This window comes from Pipra filicauda, unplaced genomic scaffold (assembly GCF_003945595.2).
Source record: "Pipra filicauda isolate LSUMZ 115617 unplaced genomic scaffold, ASM394559v2 scaffold57_size4234018_pilon, whole genome shotgun sequence".
NCBI classification, from domain to species: domain Eukaryota; kingdom Metazoa; phylum Chordata; class Aves; order Passeriformes; family Pipridae; genus Pipra; species Pipra filicauda.
In genome coordinates, this window is record NW_024104731.1 from 356,483 (window position 1) to 370,310 (window position 13,828).

The following is a 13,828-nucleotide window of genomic DNA, read 5'->3' on the forward strand; positions in this document are numbered from 1 at the left end:
TCAGCTTTAGAGAGAACATCTTTCTTCTGCTTCCTAGTCTGCTATCCTAAAACAGTCAATCTGGCCCAGTGCTGTAAAACCAGGGCTAGAGATTTTCAGAAACACTGACAAGGGAACTGCAGAAGCAGGAAGAGCATCACTCCAGAATGATCTGGGGGGGATGGGGGGGGGGGTGGGGGGGAAGCATTGTATGTCAATACAGGGCAATGACTGAGAAAATACAGATTCCCTTTTTAGCTGTGTAACAGACTTCCAGTGAAACCATGAACGATTATCAGACAATCCTACATCTCAGTCTCTCTTCAGTAAAATGAGATAATACTTACCTGCTTCTTGTTCTCTGTAGAGGAAAATATATATTAGCATGTTGACAGCCAGGCAGCCAGGCCAGATCTTAGCTTGACAGGTCATTGTATTTTAGTAATATAAAAATCATGTGCAAAAGATGTGTGAAGTTTCCAAACTAAAAAGGCTCTCACAGAGGATAACTGAAATAACACAGCAGCTGTAAGGCAGAACAGTCTCCTTTATTAATTCAATTTTCTGCATAACAGTATAAGTTGTCTGATACCACGCCATCATTTTTCAAGTAGAATTACAATACCACACAATATACAGCAATTGATATATATATGCATATATATATATCAATATTCATGTTCTATGAACTTCTGCTATCCACATGAAAACAGTAACTCAGTTGTTTCTGCAAATTCAGTAATCAGACCAAATGCATATGTAAAAAGAAAGGTCTGTTGAATTGATGCTTTGTCTGAATTATTTTCCAATACACTGATTACCTAGCTGAGTGCATAGTCAATAGTATGGTAATGAGTTTACGGTAAAATTCATGAAGAACAGCCTTCTATGTTTTACTATCTCATGGATATTGGGAAAAAAAGAGGTTTTACATAAAGCTATTTGGTAAAACTAGACCCACTTAATATTATAGGCATATAAAATGAGTTCATTTTCCTACTCTCTTACAGATGTTAGTGGCTATCTGACAGGACAGAAGGTTAAAGAATTGCTTATTTCCAAAAACAAAACAAAACTCCAGATTGTTATGAGTACTTGTGTAGATCTCACAGCTAAGCAGTAAAAGTAATGTTACCTTGGCCTATAGACCTTTTGTTTTAGCAAAACATGTGCTGTTTCAGTGAAAAGTGTTTTCAGGTCACCCTGTGACTCAGGATTCTGCCTGAGAAGTAAATTAACCAGGGAGTAAATAGGTTTCTACCAATCTGAACACTTTTTATCTACCCAAAGCTCATATTAGTCTGTGGGCTATTCTCCTGAAGGAAGAAATTATCTTCACTTCTCCACTTGGCTCTTTATAAAATAGAACTGACATTTCTGACAATATACAAGTAGGAAAAACTCCTCTGTCTACGCCTAGCCCCGGAGTTCTCAATTGCCCATTTTACATCACTATGATGACATGAAAGTCTAAAGGATGACAGATACTATGAATACTTACAGCTATATAATTTTAGATGAGTTTTCTTTAAAAAAAATCTGGTTTTAAGTAGACGAAATAACAGTAAGACTGTTGGTTGAGATTAGAAACCCCACAAGCCAAGCCCTGCTACCAGCAAATTTTCAAAGAGTGGGAGGCTTGGTTAGCTGGGGTTTTTTTACCCTGGTTTCTCACGAGTTGTCTAAAACAAAGGATAGAAGCTCCTGATACATTAGACTTTGTTTGCTTACCACATGCCATTTTATGCGGACACGTTGGTGTCGTGTCAAAAAGTCTACAGGCTTGTGAAAGGAAGTTAGGCAGGTCTTTTTGGTTGCAGCTATCTCTCACAGGTAAAAAATAAGGCTGGCTGACAGGGGACCTTGATAACCAGTTTAAGGGACTGAATAAATCCCTCCTGATTTCCCTTTGCTGTGTGAAGTTATGCAGTGGCAAGCAGATTCCAAATTTTATAATGCCCAGGATGTTAGTTAGCACTATAAGCTTGATACATTATATGCTGGGGTTGAAGAAAAGTGCCTCAATATAAATTTAAGAAAACCCTAATCTGTTTTCCAGGAACTGTATAGTAAACTGGACCTACTTCACTGAATCTTTACTATTTCCTTCTCTTTTGTTGTAAGATCATTTCCTAAATGTAATAACCGATATTTTAATGCAATTATTTTTTTCTTTATTATAACCTAAGATTCACTAACATAAAAATGATACGGATCTTTCTTTTTAGTGGGCAGTTAGTGGAAATTTTAACTACTTGCTCATCATTTCCAGTCCTAGTTTTCCTAACTGAATCATAGCAGTATGAAGAAATGGGTCTAACTTTGCCCATAAAATTCCAGAATCCTTTAATTAAAACCCAACAGTTTCTGCTAGATATACAGGACATGTTTCAACCCTGGAAAATACAGAAGTCCTCACTGGTTATTTATTAAATGACTAGGATAAAGTGCTTTCACAAAGGTGGAGAGGGTTTTCTGTCTTTTTGCTTTAGAAGATAGAAGAGTAGGAGAAAAACAAATATTTCACCATCCCTTCAAATTTCAGCATTGTGCAGTGTCATAAGCTTTCTTACTCTCTTGGTCCTTTAAATTCTGAGTTTTCACAACTGCAGCAAAGATGGAAGGAGTGGGCTCCATGGGCTGATCACTCATTACTGAACCGTATGAACTTCCCTGTGTACTCAGTAGGCCTGGAAGCCTTCTGGTAGCTTTCTGAGATCTCAAAGATTTTCCCATTCTCTTTTTGCACAAAATTCAGACCATATGCATTTTCACCAGAGAACATCAGTGACCACATCATAGACACAAACATAACAGTCAGGACATTCACCCAAAATGCAGAGACCAGGGTTCATCGCTGCTCTAGCTTAGATAAGGTGAGACCTCAAACTTGGTTTTGTCATGTTCTCTGAAATCATCCAGCCCATTTGGTAGTAATTTTATATTCTCGGGTTATCTTATGTATGGCAAGACTCTTCCATTTGTGCCAGCATCAGCTTTATCTTTGACCAGCTCTCCCATCTTAAATGGAAACCACTACCAACTTAAATATCTGGTTAGAATCAGATTTTCTTTAAGTAACAAAACTGCAGGTAGATACTATAAAAATAAAAAAAAAAGGAAAACTGTTTTTTTTGTACTGCCTTCAGAATGTTGAAATTATTCCAGACCTGATTTAATTGATTTAATATCCTATTACATGTGCAATGGTATCTGATGTAATTCAACACTCAGAATACAGTACACTTAGAATATTTTCTCTGTTCTCCCAACTCATATTGAAACTTAAGGTAACATAATCTGTGTTCCCTGTGTTTATGACTATGATAATTAGCACAGGTAAATATTTTTAAAAGAAAAATTGAAATTCTTAAATAAATACATAGCAGAAGGGATTATAGCTCTCTTCCACCTTAAATTCAAAAAATTTGTCCTCAAAATATAACTGCTGCATGACTGTGGATTTTATTTACTACAACACAAGTTTAACAGACTAAAATGAAAAAATCTCTAATTTTTTTTTTTTTATGTTGGAAGTAGAGATGTAATTACAAACTATCTTTTAATAAGAACAGATTTGTATAAGCAGTAGTGTTTGATACCATCAGAAAGCAATTAAGCAAAATTCACTGATAAAAACATGCTTATCTATCATTTACACTTGCAGGTATAAAAATAAACTTGTATCTGAATTCATATCAACAGATTAGAGATCATAGATGTCTGTCTATCAAGTTTTAACTGTCTTAAATCTTATCTCTATCATTCTCCCTCTTCACATAATGAATAACTCATTGTTTCACTAAATATTTTAGAGTGTAGCATTTGGATTTTAGTCACTCCTACTTTGCTGACTGGAAGTTTTTATTCATGCATACAAAATGAATAACCTCTGTGGACTTTGAAAAACATATTTAAATTAAATAAAACTCACAGTCAAAATAGTCTTGCTGGTTTAAACCCTTGATTTAAACTAAACAAAATAATTGGGCAAATGTTGAGCACTCTGGGACTTTGTTAGTTTAAAACATGTTTTACAGCAAAAAAAAATGTCTCGTTACATTGTTCAAAATCTGAATATGATTCTTCCAAACCTTGGAGAATATTCAGTAGGTGTAAGGGCAGCAGCACCTGACACAAGACTGCAGTAATTACTGCATATACTATGTACCATTTTTTAGCACTCTCTGAACTCTAAAAAAAATATTCTATTATCCTCATTTCATAGATGTAAGGAGAAATAAGGCACAGAGAGATCTGAGACACTGAATCAACATCAGGTCTGGAAATATCCATTCTCTAGACATGTGTCTTGACCACAGGCCCATCACTGCCTGTATATTCCAACCCATTAACTGGAATAAAACATGAAGTGAGCATAATTATATTTACATCGGCACTACCAGAATTTTTACAACTAGAAGAAGAAAATACTTTATATTTCTCAGCTAGGAAGTGTCCTGTAGATTAAAGATAAACAGAAGTTTATAAACTCTATAAAGTTTTAGTTATTCTGAATCTAATATTTTTCCATGTTTCTCCCTCTTCAACTAAAGAATAACTCATCTGTTTCAGTGAAGATTTTATGGAACATACCAATTGGATTTTAGATGCTCCTGAGTACAACATTCAGCACTCTACACCACGACTGTCACTGGAGAGCAAAAATGAGTCACCATGCCTAGTTTATCCTTTTTTTGTGATATCCTATGTATAAACTATAAATTCCTGTTGTTTGCTAGGGACAGACCATTCCTTCAAGTTCAGTGCATCATCCTACCAACCAAGGCAGAGTTTTGGAGTCATCATCTTTACGGCACACCATACAACCCAGCCCTTAGGTTTTTTTCTAAGTATGCATGGGATTGATATTTGCAAACAATGGCCAATCCTTAAAGAATATTTAGCTTTTAAACATACTGACCCCATGGATGAGAACATTTAGCAACATCTCGTATTACTTAATCAATAAGGGACTTCTAATAAAGAAAAGACTTCTCTGTTTTTCAGAAAACTGTAATATCTGTATCAGTTTTCTCCTCTAAAGTTAAGATGATGATTCTTGCCTGCAACTACTGAAATTATAATGGGATACTTCACAAGAATATACCCTTAATAAAAAATGGCACCACTAGCTTCTGAAGAATTACTTGAATACATAAAACCTTGAAAACTGGTAACAACAGGATAAATTTTGTTCACTATAACTAACAGAAGACTAAGTCAGCTGAGCTGCATATCCTTGTATGCACACAAGCTGTATCAGAAGGAATTTCTAATGTCCACAAAATATCTGTCTATAATAAAAAAAAATACTGTAGCATGTAGTATTCTGATAAAACATTTCAAAATTGGTTTTAATTAATTTCATTTTAATTTAACTAAATTAAGATAATCCATAGAAGCCATAACTCTGTTATCATAATGGTATAAATCAGTTCTTCTACTCAAATCAAGGAGCTGATACAAAACCAGGTACATCAAAATCAGGACCACTAGATGCTTACTGTCATTGAGAGGTTTATGACACACAGTCCAAACCAGTCTAAACTAATACCAATTCCAAGTATTGGGCAGTGTTATAGCTTTCTCATATTTATAGATCTACTCAGACCTGGGCAAAATTTTCAGATGAGTATCCAAATGAGGAACCATATTTCAGTGAAATAAAGCAAAATAAGCAAAGTGTAATGCTAGCCATCTGGTAGTTCAGAAATTATAAAATCGTAACACTTAAAATAAAAATTAATTCCTTACAGATGCTAACTTCTAATAAATAAGTGGGAAAGTTGAGATCTTGACAGTCTATGCCTAAAAGCAAAATGAGATAATTCCCCTTCATCTGCTCCTGTAGTGTGATTGAAAATACACAGGTACGTGTTTGGGAAGGCAGCCTTGCATTGTAACAAATGTATTTTCCCCAGCTGGGCAGACACTTTTAAACTATCTTGTAAGAACATACATTATTACAGGAGATGTTCTTTTCTGCTTGTGAAATTGACACTTCAGAGCGTTTAATAAAATGAGCTGTAAACGCCATGTCATTCCAGCCAGCAGTCATTCTTGTGATTATTTCTGTACCACAATTTTTCAGTGAATATGTATTTTCATGAGTAAGGGAAAGCAGCCAACTATTGTCAGGGAAACTAAATAAGGATGCCTAAATAAGACATTTCACAATGAAATCAACGTAAAAAAACTTCTGGAGGCTGGAGTTCCTTCAGTTGAAGTAGGATGCAAACATCTTCAGACTGAGGGAATTCTGGAAAGTTGGCACTATCCATTTACCTGTGCAAATGTGAACATTTAACCTGATATTCCTAAAACTGAGTCTGAGATTCATGCAGAGTAGAGTTTGTCAAGTGACCACTGACAACATTAAACATCTCTTTTCAAAAGAACATTGCTACTATGGGGAGATAAAAGAAACAGCAAGCTTGAATTGCATCACCAAGCATCTCTCAGCAATTGCAAATTTCAGTTACAGCATCACCGCAGTTCCTGATTACTGGTAGTGTGGTTTCAGGAACTATGTTGTCTTTCTCTTGTGTATTTGCTCCAGTGAATCACAGAAACAAATAGGCTAGAAATTACAGAACAATAAAATGCAACAATTTTGCTTTCATTTAAATCAATGAGAACAGATAACCTGCTGGTACTTGATAATATAAAAGCTCAACTTCAGCTTCCTAGTTTTAGTTTTTCATAGTAAAAGATGAACACAAAAACCTTAATGTAAATTAAATTTTCATGTTTAACAAAACAACAGATGATCATTTTGTTATGTTTGGGTGGCTGTTCCTGCATCTTATAGAGTCCTAGATCAAAACAGAAACACACACTGAGCATTCCCTTCAACCTCTCACAGAAGGCTGTAAGGGTTCTTTCATTGAATAAAATGATTTTGGATCAAGGCTTTAAAAGCTAAAAGCTCATGTGAATCCGCTTGTGCATACAAAGTTCTCTGCGGGCCTGAAAATTTAGCCATATAATCATGCCAGTGATTTCTTTGTCAGATTTGATGCTTCTACCATAAACCACCTTTATTAGTGAAACTAGACATTAAACCTGCAGATAAAGGGATCTATTACAATTAGGCATGGTTGAATTATTAACATTTCATTTTCTCACAGCGGTCCTCATACAGTGCTGTTTTAGCTTTCAGTACAATCTTTTCCACAGGTATGAGATACTGGAATTTTAATGCCTAGCAAATTATGTGAAAGATAGTAATTCTCTGCAACATGCAAGCCTTAGACAGTCAATGCATTTATGTCTGGCTGGCTACTTCCACACATTTCCCATCCGTCCAGCTGATCACAAAGAAATGAGAGTGGAATACAAACCAATGAAGATAACTGAAGACACTTCAAGTTTTACAACACACCGACGAACACTCAGAACATCTATGCAGTTCCACCAGTCCAAATTACACCATGCATGACAACAGAACACAGTGGCCCCCTCAGGCAGCCAGTACAGTATGAACCCACTGTCAAAGCAAGGATTGTTATGTGAGACCAAGCACCACACCATGCTCACTGCAGAATGCTGCTGTGTCCTTTGGAAACTGTTGTTAGAGTTCTACATCACAGAATCACAGAATCATTTAGGTTGGAAAAGACCCTTGAGATCACCATGTCCCACTACAAACCTAACGCTGCCAAATTCACCAATAAATCATGTTTTCTAAATACCTTCAGGGATGATGACTCAAGCACTTACCTGGGAAGGCTGTTCCATTTTAATCAAATAAAAACACAATGTAAAATATATGAAAGTAGATGCTAGTTAATCTATCTAAGGTGCAAATAAATTTAGGGTTTGGCCTTAGACACTTTTTTTCTGTCAAGTAATTGATCTTACATCTGTGTACTTACTTCTATTTACAGATAGGATGAAGTTTTAATTCCACATTTAATCCTTGCAAAAATCATCTTCCTAGGTCCATGAAAACTGGAAGAATCTTTTACAACTCTCTACAACTTTGGCACTAATGTTAAAACAAGATTGATGTTGTCTGCCTCCTTGCAAAACAGCAGCATCAGCTAAATATGCAAAAATGCTCACTTATGGAAAATGCAATAATTTTTTAATGCAATTTCTATCCAATTTCTTCTGCAGTCCCCAGTAACACAGAATATGAAGCCTTTTCTTGATGCTACTGCAGATATTTTCTCCTATTAACTTTATCATCTGTCTCTGGTGAAAAATGCACAAGCAGGAAAAGATAATGCAAATACTAAACAACTGTCAGTTAAAACGTTTGAGAGTGCGTGCTTCAGGATGATGAAAAAGGCCCTTATATATTGAAACTTAAGTGGTAATGTTCTAACTGGAACAAGAACAATATTTTTAATCCATGCTTGAGAAATCAAATTAAATCTGCTGCAGTCAGCCTTGGTAGGGCTGTATCTATCAGAGACGACAGGTTTTTTTATGAGAAAACTGCAAGTCCAAAGCTACTGGATGGTCATTTGTCTGGCTTTCTGTAGACATTCAGGGAGCTAGGGCAATCATTTCTAGCTCAAAAGCACTTCCCAAAATACTGGGACATGAAGAGGAAAAAATATCTTGACATATATTCCATTATTTTCTTGAATAGGGTCTGATTTCAACAACAGAATTTCAAACACAAGCTAGTCACGAGTTCACTGTACTTTGAGGATAATGTATCAGTGCATTATCTTACATCTCTCAGTTAGTTACAGTCCTACCAGCAACATCACTGCAGTATTTTTGGTGCTATGGTTGTTTCCACTACAAATTCCCTATTATACATGTGTTAAAACCCAAGTATTTGGAATCTCATAGGTTTGAAACTTATTCTACAAGTTGTTGACTCAAATGCAATATACATTTTTCCTCAAAAAAAATTTTAATCTAAATTTGTTTCACCATTTTTCTTATAGGAAGATCTAGAGAAGGGCATGAAATGAACATTTGACAGTTACTATGAAAATACATGTTCTCAGAGAAACCAAAGAAATCATAGCATTTAATTAACCAGCTAGTTGTTTACTGCAATTCGCTTTTAAATATACTAGCAAAAAGTCAAAATATGGATTATTTTTGCTTTTACACAACTATCAGCAAACATTTATATTAAAAATCCTTCCAATTTCATGAGGTAAGAAAAAGAGAAACTTGAATTCAATGATTTTTATGCATCTTTAATATACATAAATTGTCTGTTGAATACACACCGCAAATCAAGAGGTTCACAGCAACTTGGCATTCAAACCCCTCTGAATTTAACACCAAACTGCTTTAAAAGTCTCAGCTAACAATGCTGGGGAAGGTCATGCAAAAAGACAAGGACCGACAAGAAAGAGACAGAAAGATAAAAAAGAATGAACTATATAAGAATGATTGGAAATGGGGATCTGCTTCAAAAGGAGTAAGCAGCAAGCTAGCCCCAAATAGGAGACAGTGAACCCAGCATCAATGTCTCAGTGACTGTGAAAGTTTCTCTCCATTCTTATTATTCCTAAAGTTATAAGATCGATATATTCCTCATCAGTTCCAAGCAGTAAAGATTATTCAAGATGTACATTTAAAGAAATTGGGGAAAATGTACAAAATGCCTGATCATTGACCGCTTAAGTCAATAGGGAGACTTTCATTTGAGGTCTAAAGTGGCTTGCTACTTGAAATGTGCAGATTAATTTTGTCAAGTCTAGACAGATAATTGATTTTTTAGATTGCAGTCATCATGTGTTTTCATATTGACTTTACTAGCTGCAACTAGGAAAACCTGCATAGTACTATCATAAATATACCATTGTTTTACCTCTTTTCATTATTCCTGTTGCTCATATAGAGAAATTCAAATATCTTTAGCATGACCAGTACTTCATGAAAGGGAACAAAGAAAAGTTTATTAAGGTGTCTTACCTCCTGATATAGCCAAGTTATTCTCATTTCTTTGAAAAGAAATGCTATAACTAAGACATTGTTTGTAACACCATAAAGGAAACCCATCGCTTAGATCTTAAATCTCCGTGACACAGGGAGACTGTCAAAAAATGGAACATGCTGAATTTTCAAACAGCATTAGTCATCCTCACCTCTGATTCTGCTTTTTTTTTAGCAAAACCTTTTAAACACAGATGTTATCCATCAGTTTTATTATAAGTTAATAAAATAATTAAAATTCTCTTTCAAAATTCCTGTCTCATTACAGTCATACATGGTATTTGTCTCTTTGGACCATTTTTAAATCCAACATCATTAACACTGCAAACTGATTACTAGAATGTCTAAAAGCATGTTGGGAGTTATTTTTGAAGCTTGAAGAATAAGGCTACATTTCAGAAAAAAATTGCAGCATTTCACTGAAGTACTATTTGTCTTAAAAAAACATGAAACTTCAGAGACTGTGCTATGTATAAAGAGCAAGAATGTTGCACTGAAAAATTAATGAAAGTGAAACAGATTGCTTTATTTCTAATTAGGAACCATGGTTGATTAGGACATGAAGGTTTCACTGAAGGTTCACTACAGGGAATTATACTTTTTTGGGGGGGGGAAATATTTCTATAATCAAGGATGCAATACTCTGGAAATTAATTGAACAGGAAAAGAGGGAAGAAAGAGGAGGTTTCAGTGGCTCTTCACACAAAAGGCTGACTTTAAAAAAAAAAAAAAGGCCAACTTGGGTTATTAAACCATTGTTTGGTGAAAGTGCAGTATTATAAATATTATAACACATGGGGAATATAGTCATTCAGTTCAGATTTAACTAATTTTCTTTGCATTCTGTGGGAAACAATGCTTGATATATACTGTTAACATGTTTTATTTAAGATTTTGTCATTGGACTTCAGCTAAGGACCTATAGATAAAACAGTTTTTTAAAAGTAAGCTATGCCATCCAGTAGAGCTGGCTGGAGTAACCTAACTTTGGAGGCATACAGAGTAGAAGGCTACCTCTCAGACAGTCAGCCTTTTAAGTCTTCCTATAACGTGAAAAGGCACAATTCCTTAGACCTAAGCAAGACATTCAGTGATGAGATGTGTGTCATGCCAAGGCCTATAATAACTAGCCAAAATGTAAAAGTGTTCCTCAATATATGCAGATTGACACCAATCCTGGTGTTCAGAAAAAAAGAAATCAGATCGCTCTTAATGCTGCAAAGGGGCTACCTGTAACTTTTTTACAAAGAGCTCTGTACAGGATACCCTTAGCTGTTTCTTATCTCATTGTACCCTGAGGGTCTGGAAAAAAAAGCCAATAAAAGTTGCTGAAAAACTGTATTGGTTTCTCAAATTACAGGATGCAGTTCTTAACCGTCAGCTCTGGAGCATGATGAAGGAGAAGAACCTGCACAAAGAGATGTGACAGATACCAGCTACCACCTTCAGTACGGAAAGAAACCTGTTTGCACTTATCTAGTTCTTCCAAGGATATCTGCATGAGTTTACAAAGGACAAGTGAACTACAGAGCTACATTAAGACATAGGTACATAGAAAATCAATAGCAGAGTCAGAAATCTATCTCAAGAGAAATATCTCATTTCCTTATCAATGACCATTGATTTATAGCAGCATAGGTAGTTGCAGGATAGTTTCTGAAACTACATGAAAATATGTTTAGTAAGGGATGACTGTCAAGCTCACAGAATCTAGATTTATCAATCAAAAAAAAAATGCACTTGTCTTCCTACATCTGCCTCTAACTATGGATTACCTTGTATTGTCCTTCCTTATTTTTGTTTCACAATCTGCAAGACAGTGACTTCCTTCCTCCACCATCTATAACACTGCTTAATTTACAGCTGTAAAGTGCTTTGAGACCCTTGCAGGAAAGCGTAGGGAAACATAAAATACTCTTGTTTCCAAGCTTATCATTACTCTGAAACAAAACAGCTATTTTGAAACCATACTGGGAATGTATTATTTTAATTTTGACTGCTTTGACATTGTATTGTGTTTCCATTTTAGAGTCTTTATGGGATTTACCATATTCTCTGTTTATAAGGTTATGCTTTCAGGTTAGTAGTAACATAAAAGATTTCTTACAATTATTGGCTGTTCACTTTATATCTCAAGCAAGGATGGAGAAAGGTGAAAAAACCCCCAAGAAATTCCAAGGTTTTTTTCCATTCATACTCTTTTCATTGCCTTTTACGGAAAAGCAGAGTTTCTGGGCGCTCACCTCCACTAAATTGAAGCCATATCATTGCAGCCTCCATTGTAATTCTTCAAAAGGGCAAAATAAGAGAGAGGTCAGAAAAATGAAAATTTAAACTTTGTCAAATATTTCCTTTGGTTTTGAGGCCAAGAAGTTTCTGAAGTTTATTTCTCCTTCTTTCACAGAAGAGAATTTAGAGCTCAGACACACTGACTGGAATGGAAGACTAATCAGTCAGAAAGAACAAATAAATTTTGTGTCTGCCGCTGTTAGCGAGGAAAATAATTGAAAGCATGACTGCTTATGCGGTTCCTCTACAACTTCAAAAGTGTACAAAATCACAGAAAAGGGAACACCATCTGTTTGCTGTTAGGGTCATGTCTTTTATTTTCCTATTTATACTCCCACTGAAAGCAATGAGAAGTTTTCAAGCCTCTATAATGAAAATGACATAACTTTATTTTCTCTCCTATATTCAGACTACAGTAGGCTTTATTATGCCTCTTCCTCTCCTCCTGAGCATGTTTGTGTTGTTAACTAGCACGTTTGAACATTATCTATAAAATAGAACAAAAGTAGCAAAAAATAGCCACCACCTCGTAAGAGAAGGATAAGGAGAAATAGTGGACCTCCCTCAGATCTGAATGTTTGCATCAAGAAGGTTATTAAAAGCAAAGCCACTGCAATAACACAGAATGCGCCTTGGCATAATGAAAGCAAGATGTAAAAATGTGTTGGTGAGACGGGCAGCTTTGAAGCAGCTGCAGCCCAAGCTCTATAATAATATCCAAAGGAGGATATGCTGGTAGTGGAAGTGTGCCTTGTCTAACTTCAAGTATTCATCTCAAGGGGCGATTTACAAGGTGATAAAAGGTTCCAAGCTGCAAAAGGTACTCTAGGCAGTTAAAAAGCAGCTTTTTATGATCATTTCTTCTGTACGGTACACATTGTTTCATTAATCAAATGCTTATTCTATTAAAACACCAACTCTTTTAGCTGGTGGGACAACAAGTTTTACTACCATGAAATGGCATTAAAAGCCACAGACTTCCCAGCTAAGCCTTTGTAATAATTCTAACACAGCCCAAGTGTGGCTGTCTCCAGAGGGATACCTGAATGGCATGGCTGCCCTGAAATTTCTTGGTGTGCTTCAGTTTTCAAGGCCATGTCACCTTATCCAAGAAAGAAGGCATGCAAGGCACACGTGTACTCCCTAAACCAGAGCAGAGCCAGTGCCTCACATCAAATCTGACTCTGTCAGCATTAAATTGCTCATTACATGAGCATTAAAAGCCAAGAATGGCTGCGGCAAAGGGAAAGCTTCCACTTACAAATACTATGATTGCAATGCTTTAAAAATATCAGCCTTTTCATCTCCTAGAGACAAAATCCAACACTCAGAAGGAAAGTTAGAGATCTGAGGACCTGGTGTGTGAATCAAAATAAATCAACAAACATTTAAAGAAACTTTTCTCAACTCTCATTTTAGCCCTGAAAGAGACTTCCCAAATCAAAGGTGCCACAGACCAGCAGCTAGGACACTCCTTTGATTTTCTACTCCCTAAATCATCAGATTACTAAAGAAAGGAAAGTAATTCATTATTTTGTAATTCTAGACACAAAATTCAAAGCATTTAAATTCCTACACTCTCTTCCACCCAAGATACCAAAGTGTCACTCAAATAGGCAGACGAAGCTGCAGTAGTCTACCA